The following is a 16093-nucleotide window of genomic DNA, read 5'->3' on the forward strand; positions in this document are numbered from 1 at the left end:
TCTCTGTACTTGACATTTGTTAATTTAATCCTTTCGACAACCCTGTACGGTAGATACTATTACTATCTCCGCTTGTATAGATGAGAATATCAAGCCTCAGAGAAGTTAAGTACCTTGCTGAAAGTCACAGTGTAACGTGACTCACGGCTCTGGAAGCCAAGCTCTGAAGCCATAGGCTATACTGCCCTTGTCATTCATTCCAGTTGCCCAGGAAGCACCATGGACTGCTGAGAGTGTCCACAGAACCTGTGCCACACGCCTTCCACATGCTTTTACCTTCTTTATACCACTGGAGTCAGTTCTGCTGGCAGTGACCCTGTCCTGTCTCCCCAATCTTTGCTTTTCTGGTTCTCTGCAGATGTGTCCATTGATGGGCTTACATGTGGGCTCAACGACAGAATCCACGGCTGATTGGCAGGATTGGAACGTCCATTGGGGCAACTGTATGTACTCTAAGCCCAGATGCTTGTTTCAAATTTGACTTACAGACTTCACCACCTGCCCTGTTGGCCACCCATTGAGCTACGTTGGCACCGGGCTCCTGGGACTGGGTCCCTGCTGTGCTTTGAACGGGTAGACTCTGCTGCACTCCTGCTAAATTACTTGTGTTAATTGATCTTATTCCCCCAATCTGAGCCTCTGGTGGGGGTTCTGCACCTGCTGGACAGATAGACCTGCTGAGTTCTCCCTCATGTCTGGCTGGCTCTCTGGACTGGATTTCCTGGGTCTTATACTAACCTGATCACTTTGCCCTTGGTCATAAACTGGGGCCACTGGAGAATTCGTTTTCCCTAGGCCATGCCCCCTGCCTTGGCTAACCTTGGTCAGGTTAGCCTGGTCTTGGATCCCCTCCCTTCTGGCTTGCCTGGTGTTTCTGCCTCATTTTCATGCCACAGTCTGTTCCATTAGGGGTTGGCAAACTTGTTCTCTAAAAGGGCAGATAGTAAATATTTTAGGGTTTGCAAGTCATATGGTCCCTGCTGCAGTTACTTAGATCTGCTGTTGTGGCATGAAAACAACCATAGACAAGATGTCAGTGAATGAGTGTGGCTGCAATACAATAAAATTTTATTTAAAAACAGAGAGTGGACCGAGTTTTGGCCTGGGGCTGGTGGTTTGCTGACCCTGCTTTAGGATATCTAGTCACTGCCTGTCTCTCACTTCCCTCCTCTCTTTAGAAGTCATTAACATACCTGGTCCAGAATCCTGGCGCAGAGTTTCTTCCATAGAACCCTGTACCGCTGACCTTCCTGACTTACTGCTGTATTCACCTTGCTGTCCTTGAAGGTGAATAAAATCAACCGTTCACGTCTTCAAGTTCTCAACCACATTGATTCACTTACAAGTTTATGTTATTCAACAACATTTGGGTTCTAAATTCTTCTTACTAACCCTTTGATGACCGCTGTCTTGTTTCTTTTCTTTTTTTTTTTTTAAAGATTTATTTATTTTTATGCTAGAACCGGGGTACAGGCCAAATGTGCAGGAGGGTGAGAGGATCCACTGGAGACAGAGCGGGGAACAGAACAGGCAGACTAACGAAACACACCGCTGAGGGGAGCAGCAGGCAAGACAGGAGAGGTCTGCGGCGCCATGTGGGACCCTCACCAGCCGGCCGGGATTGAACTGGTGCTGCAGAGGCTGCGGACAGCTTCACAGCGTGGTGCTCAACCGCCTGCGCCACCAGGGAGGCTCACGACTTGTTTCTTGTTCTACTCACTATGGTTACATTCCTGAATGTCTTTCACTCTTAATATCTTACCCACTGTCCCACATTCAGGAGACCTTGCCACCTGCTGTCAAAGACTGAGAGTGTGAACTATGTCATCTCTTCCTTCTACCTTCACATTTTCTACCCCCTTTCTTCTTCAGAATTTCTTCTTTCTTTCAAAGGAAGAAATACACTTACTTTTTGACAAGGAAAACCTGGCTGTGCTTTTGATCCAATCAGTTTCTATTTCTTCTTAGTTCAAATCTCAAATGTTCCTTCCTTTAGTTCACAATTATAAGTCTCCCCTAAACCCCTCTTGCTCTCACTGCCTCTCCAAGTTGCCATCCATTCCATCCCTCTCTTTGCTGCAAAGCTCCTGAAAAGCAGCATCTGCCTTTGCGCCTCTCACTTCACCTTACCCTTTTCTTGCCCTTTCCAACCTTTGCTGTTGCCCAACCTGCTCTTTGTTCCCTAGTCTAATTAAGTATTAGATGCTTGCTATATTGTGAACTTGCTTTTTAAAGGCCACCGACACCCTCATTTTTAAATGTAATGATGTGGACTCATTTCTCACGCTTGGCCACATTTACTTGTCTTATGGAACTCCTCCCTGGATGAACTCCCCTGGCCCTATTCAGAACTCTTGTCTTTTTGCATTAGTTTGCAAGGACTGGTGGACAAGTCCACAGACTGGGTGGATTGAACAATAGAAATTTATTTTCTCAGAGCTCTCCATTGGAGGCTGGAAGTCCAAGGTCAAGGTATTAGCCAGTGACTTCTCCTGAGGACCTTAAGGGAAGGAACTGTTCCAGGCCTCTTTCTTTGGCTTATTGTTGGTCATCTTCTCTCCGTCTTCACATGGTCATCCTTTGTCATCTGTGACCAGGTTTTCTCTTCTTGCAAGGAGACTAACTATATGGGGCCAGGTCTACACTAACAAGCTCCTTCTAACTTCTTTAAAATCCATCTCCAAATATGGTTGCTTTTGAACGTTCTTTTTTGGGATTTATGTGAGTGTTAGGGAGACACCACTCAGCCCACACACTCTTCTGTCTCTTTGTTTCCCTTTATTGCCAGCTATTCCCAAAGTTCATGCCTTGGCCTCTTTCTTTGTGTGCTCTCTAGTTTGGTCTTGTTCAGTAAACTTTCCTTCCAGACTTTATCTCTTGTAACATGAAATCTCATCAGACTTTAGATGTAAATGGCCCCACAGATACTCCATACTCAATCGAATGCGCCATTTTCTCCCCAGTGCACAGCCCTGCTGGCCTGGAGCACCCAGTCCCACACGCACTCGAGATAAGCTCTGGTTGTCATCTCTGGCCCTGTCTTTCCACCCATAGGTGATCAGTGTCAGTCCTGTTGCTTGACACTAATATTCTGATCCCTTTGTCACTGCTGTGGTTCTGGCGTGGACTTAAACCAGTTTCTACTGGTTTATCCCTTAACCTGACAAGTGAGTAATGCCACTATGGGCTTCCAAAAACTTCCACTTGCATCTCATTCAACTCCTCAGTGACTTTCCTTTGGCTTCTTTGGCACGGACTCCTGCCACCTCTGTGTCTTCAAGTTCTCTCAGATGACAGGCCTCCTGCTGCGTCTACAGCCTGGAAGCTCCTGGTCATTCAAAGGCAGAGTTACATCTGACCTTCCTTGGGAAGTGTTCCTTTATCCCCAGCTGGACTTAAGTTCTTCTTGCTCTGTGTTTGCATAATACTTACCTATATATTTGCTCTAATGCTTATTGGCTTGGACAGATTGTCACATTGAGAGGTACAGGGTCCTGGAGAAGTAAATTGAAAGGACTTATAGAAGGTGACTCCTCCAGCAAGGAAATAGACTTTCTGCAAGTTAATTTGCGGTCATGTCTCTTCCGTTCCAAATCGTGGTCTCTTTGAAGGGGATTGGCAGTGCATGTGCACGTGTGTTTGTGCATGCATGTGTGTGTGTGTGTGTGTTTTCTCCACAATTAGGGATGTGTCATAAGTTTAATTGAGGAGAGTGTTGTGGGATCTAACTGTGCATTTGATTCTCTGTGATCTTAAGACTCGGACATCTGTGTGGGGAAAACAAGCCTGTGTTGGTTCACAAGGTGGGTCCCGCTGCAACAATCTTTGTCTCCATCACTTGTTCTGTGACTATTGGTACTAGTGTAAAATGGACATAACACTTCAGACAGGAGAGTAAAATCAAGATTTTTCTTTGAGTCAATATGAGAAACAAGGGAATAATTATTTGCACTGAGAGAAAATAATTCACTGTAAGTTCCTCTTAAAGAGGAACGCCCCTCAAATTTGAGTGATGTATCCAGATTATTAGGTAATTAGCAGAGGCAGGCGAGGGCAGAGAGAAGCATGTGTGGACAGCAGTGGGCACCACGACCAGAAGCAACAGCAGGCAGGCAGGGCGTCCAGTGCACGTGCCCGGGGACAGTGCCTGAGCTCTCACATGAAGAAGCACGCCTTTCTGGAAGGAGGTGGTGGTTTGCCATCGCTTCTGCCTTTCCCGTTTGTACATGAATCTTCACATCTCACTCTTCTCAAGGATGCTCTCTGGAGCCCTGTGTAGATCCGGTCACCGCTGGTGCCATTCGGGGGACCCTGTGTCCTGCACCCGGGAGGGACCCTGGAAGCAGTGCCTCCCACGAGTCCTCAGCCCCTCTTTTCCTCTGGGTCAGAACTCCTTGCTGGGTCTGTGGTCCTCCTTGGCCTGGCCATCTGGGTGTCCAGCGTGTCCCTTTTTGTTTGGCAGCTGCCCAGTCGGCCTTGTGGCCACAGCCACCTGGCCATCCCATCCTGCCAGCTGCTGGCCGTCACCAGGCCGTGGAGGAGCCACCAGGCAGAACAAACTGAGTATGGAAACAGTTGTAGCACCACACTGTCCAGTCGAGAGGCATTCAGCCTTCTTTTAGAAATGTTGGAGAATGAACGCCCCTTTGGGGTGATGGTATGGGTGCTATGACTCAGCAACTCCTGGAGCTTTCCGAGCAAGGAAACAGCTACCCTCTGGTCTGGCTTTCTCATATTGAAATGTGACTTTAAGCACAAAAGTGAAGATTTGTGGTCCAACTTTAAAAAGGAAGCAAAGAGAAGAAGATAAAAATTTACTCCTGGGCCTCCCCTGGTGGCACAGTGGTTGAGCACTGGGCTGCGAAGCTGCCCGCAACTTCTGTAGCACCCATTCCATCCCCGGACGCTGGCCAGGGTCCCACATGGCGCGTGGACCTCTCCTATTGCACCCGCTGCTCCCCTCAGCAGTGTATTTCGTTGGTCTGCCTGTTCTGTTCCCCGCTTTGGCTCTGGTGAATTCTCTCACCCTCCCGTGCTTCTGACTGTGCCCAGTGCTTGTATAAATAAATAAATAAATCTTAAAAAAAATAAAATTTTACTCCTAATCCCATGAACCCAGAGGTAGCCAGGAGCCCAGGGTGGGGTTGCCATCTCCCAGAGTTTGTGTTTGTGTTACGTGTGCGTGTTGTATGTGCTGTGATGCGGATACACCTGTGGAACCTGCTTTTTAACTTGATGCATGGTGAATGTCTGTCCAGCTTGTTACAGAGGCTCCCAGAATGTTACTTCTGATGGGCGCCTTTTATTCCACAAATGTGTGTGACATGTGTGACATGATTTTGGAAAAATGTTGCACATCCTTAAGTATTTTTATAAAGACACATTCTCAGTAGTGGCATGGGTAGTCAAGGATTCGGGTACCTTCCCTCCAGCACTGTTTCATTCCTGCTTCTAGCTGTGATGTTTTCGAGGCTCACCTCCGTATACCCTCACCAACATTCACCGTTGACATTGTTTTTTGGAATTGCATGCCCAAAATATCTTTGCATTATTGTTTTAGCTTGGATTTCTGAGATCAGACACAAGCATACACTCGATACATTTGATGCTTTCTTTTGTGAAATGCATATTAATATTTTATGTCTGAGATGTGCTTCTTATAAAAAATGACTTGTAAGAACTGCTGTAGAAAAAATGGCACCTATTTCTTACTTACACATTACAAGCTTTTCCAAGTTTGCAGTTTATTTCTTTTATATTGTTTTTAACTTACTGTTTTTAAAAAACATCAAACCATATGTTTTATCCTTCCTTTTTAAATATTTAAGTTTGGGGATCATGCTTAGAAAATACTTCATCACCCCCAAGGTTACATAAGTATTTACTTCTAAATTTAAATTCTACATTAAAAAAAAAAACAAACTTATGCGTATTTGCATATAGCTTAAATCTGAGCAGTATCAAACAGCTTCTTACATCTTGCTGTCCTGAGGGGTGTCCTGTGGGTCCTAGGAGTTTGGGTACAGGAATTCTGCCATTAGGCTAGGGACTTCCAGTTGTGTGCACACACTGGCCCTTAAGTCTGTGTTCATGGCAGACAAAGTCGTCTCTGCCCTGCCCTGGGTCTGGCGTGTCTGCTCATTCATGCCTGCAGAGGCTGCTGGCTCCAGGGACACAGGACGCAGGGGGCAGCCTGCTGGCTCAGGCTGGGGATTGGGCTCTCTCTGCCCCGGCCTCAGGCCTTCTGTGGCACTGGGCAGGCAGTGTGTGCCTCTTAGATTCTGGTGCCCACTGGATGGCTCCTTCCCAATACAAAGGCGTGACAGGCACAGACTTTGTCCTGTCCTTCACCCTGCTGGGCTAGTAACCACCCACTCTGCTTTCTCACGTCCCATCACCTTTGAAACCTCTCCTTGCCCTCTTTCTTGTCCTGTGGCTCACAAGGAAATATCTTCTGCCTCCCATCCTTCATTCTTATTTGAACAGTATTTTGGGAAGGAGACATCATAAATGAGTTAGATCAATTTACCATTTTTTACCAGAAGTTTCATATATATTTGTCATTGACATTTATTTTATTTTATTTTATTATTATTTTTTAAAAGATTTATTTATCTATTTATTTATTTATCTATTTATTTATCTATCTATTTATTTATTTATTTATTTATTTATTTATTTATTTATTTATTTATTTATTTATTTATTTATTTATTTATTTATACAAGCACTGGGTACAGTCAGAGGCATGGGAGGGTGAGAGAATTCACCAGAGCCAGAGCGGAGAGTAGAACAGGCAGAGTGACGAAGTACACTGCTGAGGGGAGCAGCGGGCGGCAGGAGAGGTCTGCGCGCCATGTGGGACCCTTGCCCGGCGACCGGGGATCAAACCGGCGCTGCAGAGGCCATGGGCAGCTTCGGAACCCAGTGCTCAACCGCTGCACCACCGGGGAGGCCCTGTCATTAACATTTAAATCCATCTATTAATTTTGACTGTGTTATGATAGAGGGGTCTTCATTAATTGTTCCCAAATGGTTTCCAATTATTTTGGCATTATTTGTTGAATCCACTGAGTCAACAATGCCAGTTTTGTTATATTCCAAATCACCTACTCATTTGCACCGAATGGTGATCTGTTGGTTCTGCCCCACGGTTTCAGTTATTCTTTGTCCAGTGCTGCCCTGATTTAGTTATAGTAACTTTAAACATAAGTGATAGGGCAAAATTTCCTTTATTTGTCTATATTTTGAAATTACCATTTTTTCCTCAGTGGGAACATGATGATGATCTTTTGTTTATTAATTTTTTTTTAAGATTTTTATTTATTTTTATACAAGAGCTGGGGTACAGGCCAGAGGTGCGGGGCGTGGGGTGAGAGGATTCACCAGAGACAGAGTGGGGAGCAGAACAGGCAGACAACCGAAATACACTGCTGAGGGGAGCAGCGGGCACGACAGAAGAGGTCTGTCCCGCCATGTGGGATTATCCCTGGCTGGCCGGGAATCGAACCTTCACTGCGGAGGCTACAGACAGCTTCACAGCACGGCACTCAACCCACTGTGCCACTGGGGAGGCCCCATGATGGTGATCTTCTATGGTCACTGTTTATCCAGATGTCCGAAGCTTTCAACTTGTCAAAACCATATTTATTTTGGTGATGCAGTGGTGTCAGTTTTTCTTAGACTTACCTGTCCTCCCTGCATGTGTGTTTAGAGGCCCCAGGGTTGGGAAAATCTCCTTCCAGAGTGAGTCCTTGAACTGGACTGGAGAAGGGCCACCTTCAGCAGTCAGAGAATGATGACATGAAGGGGTAGCGTGTGAGGCAGGACTGGGGGATGTGGGCAGGACATTCTGGTGGGAGCGGGCTGGCAGCTGCCCCTTTGGAAATGATGGCATCTTGCTGGAACAGCTTCTTTCCTCGCTCTCTGGTCTGAGTCCTGTCCCTGGGCGGCCTTGACGCAGGAAGCACAGGCAAAGCTCCTCATTCCCACTAGGAGCATCAACCTGGACCTGGTGAGAAAGGTCATTTCAGGAGAGAGTGGAGAGAAGATGACTAAATGAGGTTGGCTTTTGTGCCTCTCTGGCTTGGAGTGGGGTGTGGGAAGCCGTCCAGCGTTGCTTTTCCTGGCTGGCTGGGGCACAGTAGAAGACAGCAAACAGTGGGGGAACTTGCACTCGTGCTTGTTGTGCATCGTGTGGCCTTTTCCGCCTGCCAGTGTTGATCCATCAGCTTCCCCCTGATGCCTTCAGCCAAGGGCTCCTGAAGGTGGCTCCTTTCCTTAGTCCTGGCCCCACCCCAGTGTCCTTGAGCCCCTGTTTCTGTGATGCATGTGAGTGTTTCCTTCCCTCATTCTTTTTTATAGAGCCTTGTATACTTGATGGGGTTGTATTTCTATCCCACATTGCCTTGCTCTTTGTCAGAGGAGAGGGGTCTCTGCCTGAGTTCTTTGGACTCTATAAGCTTCAGGCTGGTCTAAGTGCACTTATTTGCAGACTAATTTGTAAATTTCAAAGAGCAGAGTCTTCGCCCCATGTTATGGCATCAAAGATGAATAGGGCTAGCAATCAATATGTATTTCTAGGATAAAAAATTTTCTTTAGTTGTGGCTCCTCTGTCTACCTGGTGAGGATGTCTTACGTGTTATCTCAGGAGTCAGCCACCTGTAAGTGGTTTCACTTCCTGCTTGACCACTTACTGACTTTGCAGTTTTGGACTAGTTGTTTAATTTGCCTTTCTTCATTTTTCTCATCGGTAAAATGGGGATATTATGAATACAACTTCACAGTGTATAACCGCGATGATATTAACAATGCTTACAATCACCTGCTACATAGTGACCCCTCTAAAGATGTTCACTGTTTTCTCTAGTGTCAGGGATTTGCCAGATAACCTCCAGAGAAACTTCTAGCATCATTTTGACTCCATGAGACTTCGTGCTCCCAGATTTTGCTTTCTGTGTCCCACACACCCCAACCCTGGGGATGTGTTTTGCCCCAGGTTTACTGAGGAAGGTTAGTAGCTCCAGGGGGAGGGATCATCTTATTTCCTCTCTGTCTTATGCTGCTTCTCAGGACAAGCTCCTTCATATCATTCACTCATTCATTCATTCAATAATTTTTTTTTTTTGGTACTTCTTATATGCTTGATGCTGGGCTCCGTGCTGGGAGAACATCATGTCCAAGGAGCTCATAGTCCGGTTGTATTTTATGGGTTTGTCTTACTGATGATTTTTTTTTAAAAATGTCTATTGAGCATAGAAAATCTGCTCATTTCTTTTAGCAGCTTGCTTTCCATCACAGTGTCTTTGTGAAGGTTAGGTAGTGACGGAGAAGCCACATGGGATGTCTTCCTGGTGAACTCACCATCTAAGCTTGTGTTTATTTTTGGTCTCTGGTTTTGCTTCTCCTGTCAGCTGGGACCCTCCTCTTGCCAGCAGCTGTCCCTGAGGTGACTGCCATCCTGCACTCACTGTCCCCTGCCCAGTTGTCAGGATGACCTTGTGACCCATTGGTGACATTCCTGATGCTGCCCACTGTCTTGGTGTGGCTGTTTTCAGGGTACCAGGTCTAGCTGTGGGTGAGAGATCTGTGTCTGGGGTCAGCCTCCCTATGCTACCTGGACCAGAGACGCAGCAGGCTGCCTATTTCTGATTCCAATCTTCTGTGAGTCTATGAGTATGCTTTGTTCTCAGACACTTCATTGGCCCAGATATTGCTTAACCTCTGGGACTGATGGCCCAGTAGTTTATAACTTTTTGAGGACTGGACTATCTATGACTTCTATAGGAATCCCACCCTGGATCACAGCATCCTAGATGTTTTAAGTCCCCGCTAGCTAGAAACCTAACAGATGAACTGACCCCCCTTGTGGCTAGATGGGCTTCAGCCTTCCCTGGGCATACCCTTACTTTCCTGCAAGAATGAGAAGAAAGCTCAGGAAAAAAGGAGGTCCATGTTCTCAGAGCTATAGTCTTATTTTCAAATACTCTTACGCTGTCAACTGCAAGATAATAAGTGAATTCTAAACCATTTCCTACCTGGGTGATGGATGGAGCAAAACACATCTCCAGTGTAGGGGGGAAGTGGGGGCAGAAAGCAATTTACATGCTTTTCATTTTGTACGAATTGGTCCCAATAAGAAGACACCCAAAAGTGTCTTTTACCTTTTTTCTATGAATTTCTTATAACCTCTTGTAGGGTTAATTCAAGTTTTTTAAAAAACAACATGCAACAGACTTTTAGACTGTCTACCTTCAACCATATTTGTGCTCAACTTGGCTGGTTCTGTGGGCTGAAGTGTATCCTTTTCAAAATTCATGTACCAAAACCGCAACTCTCATTGTGGTTTTTAGAGGTTGGACTATTGGAAGAAAATTAGCTTTGGATGATGTCCTCTGTGGGGCTGAAGGGTAAGTGCCCTACAGGTAGGTTAATAGGAACAGAGAGCTTACCTGCTCTCCCTTTCTGCCATGTGAGGACACAGCAGAAAGGTGATTCCCCAAGTCAGGAAGAGAGCTATCCCCAGAAAATGACCTGCTGCCACCTAGGTTTGTAACTATGAGAAGATACATTTTGTTGTTTAAGCTGCCCAGTCTATGATCTTTTGTTATGTAGTCCAAGCAGACTAACACAGCAAGTACAGAAGTAAAACTGCCATTCTGGAGAATTCTCCATAACCAATGCTGGGTACTGAGTGCACCTATTTCCCACAGATCCCACCATCTCTTGCTTTCCCCTGTCTTTGGAAGCAGACTCCTGACTTAACCAACAGGATCCCCCACATGTGTGGAAAGGTCTCTAGAACTCTGTTTGATACAGATGCCTGAGCAGCCAGAAATATCTGGAAGAGTTATCAGGACAGCCTTATATGATGATCTCAAAGGAAGATGCATAGAAATTTATTAAAATTAAAGGCTTTCATATTCAACTTATTAATTAAAAAAGATTATAATAGCCTTCAGGAGGAGCTTTAAAAAGCAACTGAACTTTTTGTCTCATTACTTTCAGAAAGAACAACTCAAAATCATCTGCCAAAAGCATCTCTGTTGGCAGGTGCTTCTGCATTTCTGTGACAAGGGTGTAGGATACCTTCCAGCAGGTGCATTCATCTAATTACCTGTGGACCCACCATCCTTGGAAATTCCCAGGGAACAGTTCCACTCCAAATCAAAATTTGTTTTGGAGATGCATGTCTTTTTGGGTTGACATAGCTGGTTGTTAACACTAGCCCTTAAGGATCTCTGGACAAATCTCTTTCTTCCAAGAGCTGAGATGCAGCCTATACCCGCCCACCTTCCCTCCCCCCGACCCCCCCCGCCCCATGATGGTCATGGGCCCCTTGAGCACTGGCCTGGAAGCCACTTTGGTCCTACTTTCAGGCTCCCTGGGGCCCTATCCCCTTGTGGAGGAAATTCCAGGCTCTTTAGTTTATAAAATCATGTTGGTGTCTTTCTAAGTATAAACTTGAAATTAGGCCCATGGTGCTAAGTGTGGAAAGTTCAAACAGATAAGAATGCAATTACAGTAAATCTATCACTCAGCCATAACAAGCATTTACAGGTTTATTTTCTTCCAGTAACTTTTTCTGTGAATATGTGTATACATATGTATGAGTGTACTGATGAATATATATGAGTGCATATACATGTGACTAGGTCATTATATTTATATAGTTGTGATTATGTCCTACATATAATTTTATGATCTGATCTAATAAAATACAGAAATAGGATAATAAAAAAGCAATACAAGTGGATAAAATACAAAAGGAGCTTACATTGCAGCCAAATCCCACATGCCAGAGGCAACTACTTTTAACCATTTGTAATAGTTAGTGCCTTGGTGGGTAAAATCACTCCAAAGAAGTGTGTCTTCCTTTTTGATTCTCCTCTTTAAGGAGAATCTCTCTATCCTCTCGTGAAAGACAAGATGGTGTCCTTCAGTGGCCTGCCCCACCCCTTCCAGTTTCTTCAGCCAAATTTTTATTTTTCAAAGGAGTGTGCAGGTCACATTATTATTTTATAATATGTGATTTGAAAAGCTTTATTGCTTTAGCAAATATAGCTAAATATTTCTTTATTAGCTTTATTTTATTTTTAAAAAATTTTTACATCATTGTTCATTTTTAAACAACATTTGCCTCCCCCACCCCCTCAGGTGTAGTCCCCATAGAATTTCCTTCACCAATGCACCTGTGCACCATCACCACACCTCCTACTGTGAGAGATGAGGGGCTTTTCACCCCACTTTCCTTCCTTCTTCCTCTCAACCTTTTTTTAAATCACAAGACTATTGTGGTGTCAGGCACTTACTCTCTTCTCTATATAGAATGGAAATTTCCATGATTTGTCTATCAATTTCAGACTTGTCAGCAAAATAATTAGTGTTAATAATACTATGATTATGTAAATATTATTCCCTGTACTAGAAAATATTGTATCATTAATCCTGTGCCATTTGTAGAAGAGAGATTTAAAAAACCCCACAAATTGGAGCCCTCTGCTTGCATTTGATGGTTGATATCAGCGTTTGACTTTTTCTTCTCTGTCTTGCTAAGATGATCTGAACTCCTTCAGCCAGCTGTTTGCTGCTGGGCATTCCTTTTCTCCCTGCCCTTGCACTTGGGATCCAATTTGCTGTCACAGTGGTCTTCACAGAGCTCATCTTATTGTTAGATTTCACGTATTATTTTTTTTTTTAAGATTTTATTTTTGTGTAGAAGAACTGGGGTATAGGCCAGATGTGTGGTGGGTGAGAGGATTCACCAGAGACAGAGTGGGGAGCAGAACAGGCAGATCTACTGAAATACACTGCTGAGGGGAGCAGCGGGTGGGACAGGAGAGGTCTGCTGCACTATATGTAGGTTAGCTCCCTGGCTGGGGATTGAACTCAGGCTGTCACAGTGGTGGCGCTGAGACTTAACCCCTAGGCCACCAGAGAGGCCCGCATTGTTAGATTTCTCTTATGATTTGGGTCCTGGTTCTCTAGTTCTTAGATTCCTTTTGCGTTTAGCTGAAATAATTCTTTGAGTGATTCTGTTAGGTAGTGTCTATGCATAGTGAACTTTCTAAGCCCCTATCTTAATTAGATTGATTGTGACTGGGTATATATCAGACTTCCTCTGAGGTTTAAATGGCTTATTCCTTTGTCACCTGATTATCTAGCGATGCTGACATGCAGGTAAGATTTTTGTTCATGAGGAAGTTGTCTAGTCTTTCCTCTTAAAGCTTTAGAGGGTTTTTAAACCTTGTGTTCTGAAACTTTTTAATGAGGTTATGGGCTATTTATGAGGTGCTGGAATTTTGGCAGGGCTCTGCAGCCTGAGATTCATATCATCAGCTCTGGAAATTTTTCTTCTGTTATTTCCTCTCCTCCATGTTCTCTCCTTCTAAAATGCTTATTTGTTGGATGTGGTCCTTCTGCATTAATTCTTAGTGTTGTTAATTACATTTTTTTCTTTTTAAAAATTTCTCTTTTGCTATATTCTGTGTGGTTTCCATGGCTTTTCCCTTTAGTCCTTCTGTTGATTTTTTTTTGCAATCAGAATTTTAACTTCTCTGAATTCTTGATCTCAGATGGCTCATTTTTCATAGCAGTCTCTCAGCTCTTCCTGAAGTGTTACATTAAAATTCTTCCAAGGTATCTTCTCTTTCATAAATCTTTGTTGTCTCTGGGGTTTACCTTTCTCTGTCCCACTCTTTGGTGATGTTGATTTTCTTCAGGTGATCTGGCTATCCTTGGTCAGGCTTTGGCATTTCTGACATTTCTAAATGAAATGTGCCAAGAAGAGGCAGGTTTCCTCTCAACACCAACTTTCCCCCTGAATGAGAACAGTGACTACAAATCTTTAGAGGGGAGAGACATGTTGATGAGCAGGATTCACACTGGGTTTAAGACTGGGATGAGGTGAACAGGTCACACTCATACAAATACAAGAACAGGAGGACCTTTAGCTGGGGCATCACCCAGCCTTCATTCCTTTCCTCAGGGGTTCAAGCAAAGGCTTAAATCAGGCATCCTAATTGAACCCTATCACTGTTCTGCTGTTAGGGTTCATCTCGGGGTGCTTTCCATGGCTCCTCTATCTACATGACCTCTCCCTTGGTGATCTTTCCATCTGGCCTCGCTCTGCTCAACCTCATTCACCGACATGAGCAAAATAACTGCCTTTCAGAGATTTGTCACATTTTTTTGGACTGATGCTGGTCACCAGACATTTACTAGTGAAAGCACTGACAAGGCTATCACACCAGACAAAAATGTGACTAAAACAATTTAAAAAACCTTTAAAAGACTATTTAAGATGTAGATTTAAATTCATTCTGTAGACAGAGAAACCAAAGCCTGGTCAAGTTTCCACAACCATGACAGCTCTCGTTGCAGCATTTATTTCAGCTCTCCAATCCAGAAGACCCAAGAAACACCAAAGCTGTTGTTCAAATAACCCGCTTGGTGAAACTTATATACCTACAAGACGGGGCTAGTCTGTGTTCAGGTCAGTGCAGTTCTGCCTGGTGGAAGGTTGGTCTAGCAGGGATTGGCTGAATTTTAATCCTGGACTGTCCTTGGCTTGGCAGCCTGGGGACCCAGCACCGGGCACATGCAGACAGGCTGTGCACCTGGGTGTACCCGGGACCCCACCCTCAGCAGCCTCCTGACTTGTTCTTACCCAGATTCTGCATAGTTCCATTTTTGTAGTTCTTTTTTGATATGATTTATCATCTCTCATAATTAATGAAACCTGGCCTCAGTCTTTGAAATAAAATGCAGATGACTTTTATACCACAACAAACTTATTTTAGGTCAAACTACTCAAGCATTGTGGAACACAGAGTCTTTGCACACTTTCTGTGGTAAAACAGGCAAATGATCCACAATTGTTGATCTTTTCTAAGATGGAAGGATGTTGTCTGCTATACACACTTAAAGATGACATGAAACTCATGTTTGTTATGGAAAGAGCAATTTTGAAAATGGATGTGTTTGGAAATGTTTCAACCATTATAAGATTTTCTTGCTAAAAATGAGGTGAATGTGCTATGTACAAGCTCATATCCATGAAGTTAAAAAAATGTGGAAGCAGAATTCTGTCAGCTGTTTAAGAAGCTTCCAGATGAAGAGATCAAGTGTATTTTAGACCCATTTGTAAACTATACGAAAATGCAGTTGCTTTTAATCAGTTTGCAAAATCATCTTTTGACATTAGGGAAGATGAAGCTTTACCAGCCCAATATCTGCAGCGATCTTGGCGTGCTTGTCTGATGGAACAGACGAATGAATATTGTGATTTAGTAAATAGTGCCAATGACATTTTTCTTTCATTTAGATCTGTGTCTTATTCTGGGGTGTATTTTTGGTTCTGGCAGTTAAAATCAAGTATGGAAATAAACCCAACCTAAAACCAGATCTTCAAATCACTATACAACAAAATGTTATGTCAAGATTTTCAATAAGCATGAATAATATTAAGTCACATTGGTTTCAAGAGAAAGCCCAATTTCTATATTTTGAGAGAAAAATCATTTAAGCAGTGATTTAAATTTATTAGACTAGAGTTGTACATATAAATCTCATGTTTTGGAATGTTGTCTTGTGCATTCTCTGTTTTAATAAACTTGTCAAAGATTTGTCTAGTTTATTGCTTTTGTTTCAGAGAATCAGCTCTTTTATGTTTTCTGATTCATCCCTTTTATTATTTCCTTTTTTCCATTTTCTTAATTTATTTTGTTGTTATTTTTCTAAGAAGTTAGTAGGGAGGACTTGCTTCATATTTATTTTTTCTCCTTAAAATAATGAGAGCATTTAAATACCATGCATTTTACTGGAGTATTGCTTTGCCACAGCCCATTTTAAAATTTAGGATTCTTTCCCATTTTTGCTACTTTAAACATAACCAATGATTATAATTTTGATTTAAAGTTTGATCTAGGAAGTATTTGAGAAAATTTATTGAAAATTTCAATTTTTTGGTTTGCCATTCATTTACAAAATTCTGTGTTTCAGTACCTGTTCCTAGTGACTTGTGACACAAGTGCTGTTTAGGGGGATTTACAGATCATACTAATTAATTTTAACTAGACTAACACCTAGAAC

At 43.4% G+C, this 16093-nt stretch overlaps 1 protein-coding gene across 4 annotated transcripts in view; it reads left to right on the plus strand.

The window, feature by feature from the left end:
- The window catches only part of CALN1 (calneuron 1), a 394265-nt gene that overhangs the window by 90197 nt on the left and 287975 nt on the right, over positions 1-16093 (plus strand). Inside the window, exon 1 of one of the 4 annotated variants that reach the window (XM_054693581.1) lies at positions 429-443. The exons of the other annotated variants lie outside the window; for them this stretch is intronic. The gene's annotated coding sequence lies outside the window, so the exon portion shown is untranslated. Of the gene's footprint in view, positions 1-428; positions 444-16093 lie in introns of those variants that run through there. 4 annotated transcript variants of the gene reach the window in all.

This window comes from Talpa occidentalis, unplaced genomic scaffold, assembly GCF_014898055.3.
Source record: "Talpa occidentalis isolate TD23 unplaced genomic scaffold, MPIMG_talOcc4v2.1 talOcc4.12, whole genome shotgun sequence".
NCBI classification, from domain to species: Eukaryota; Metazoa; Chordata; class Mammalia; order Eulipotyphla; family Talpidae; genus Talpa; species Talpa occidentalis.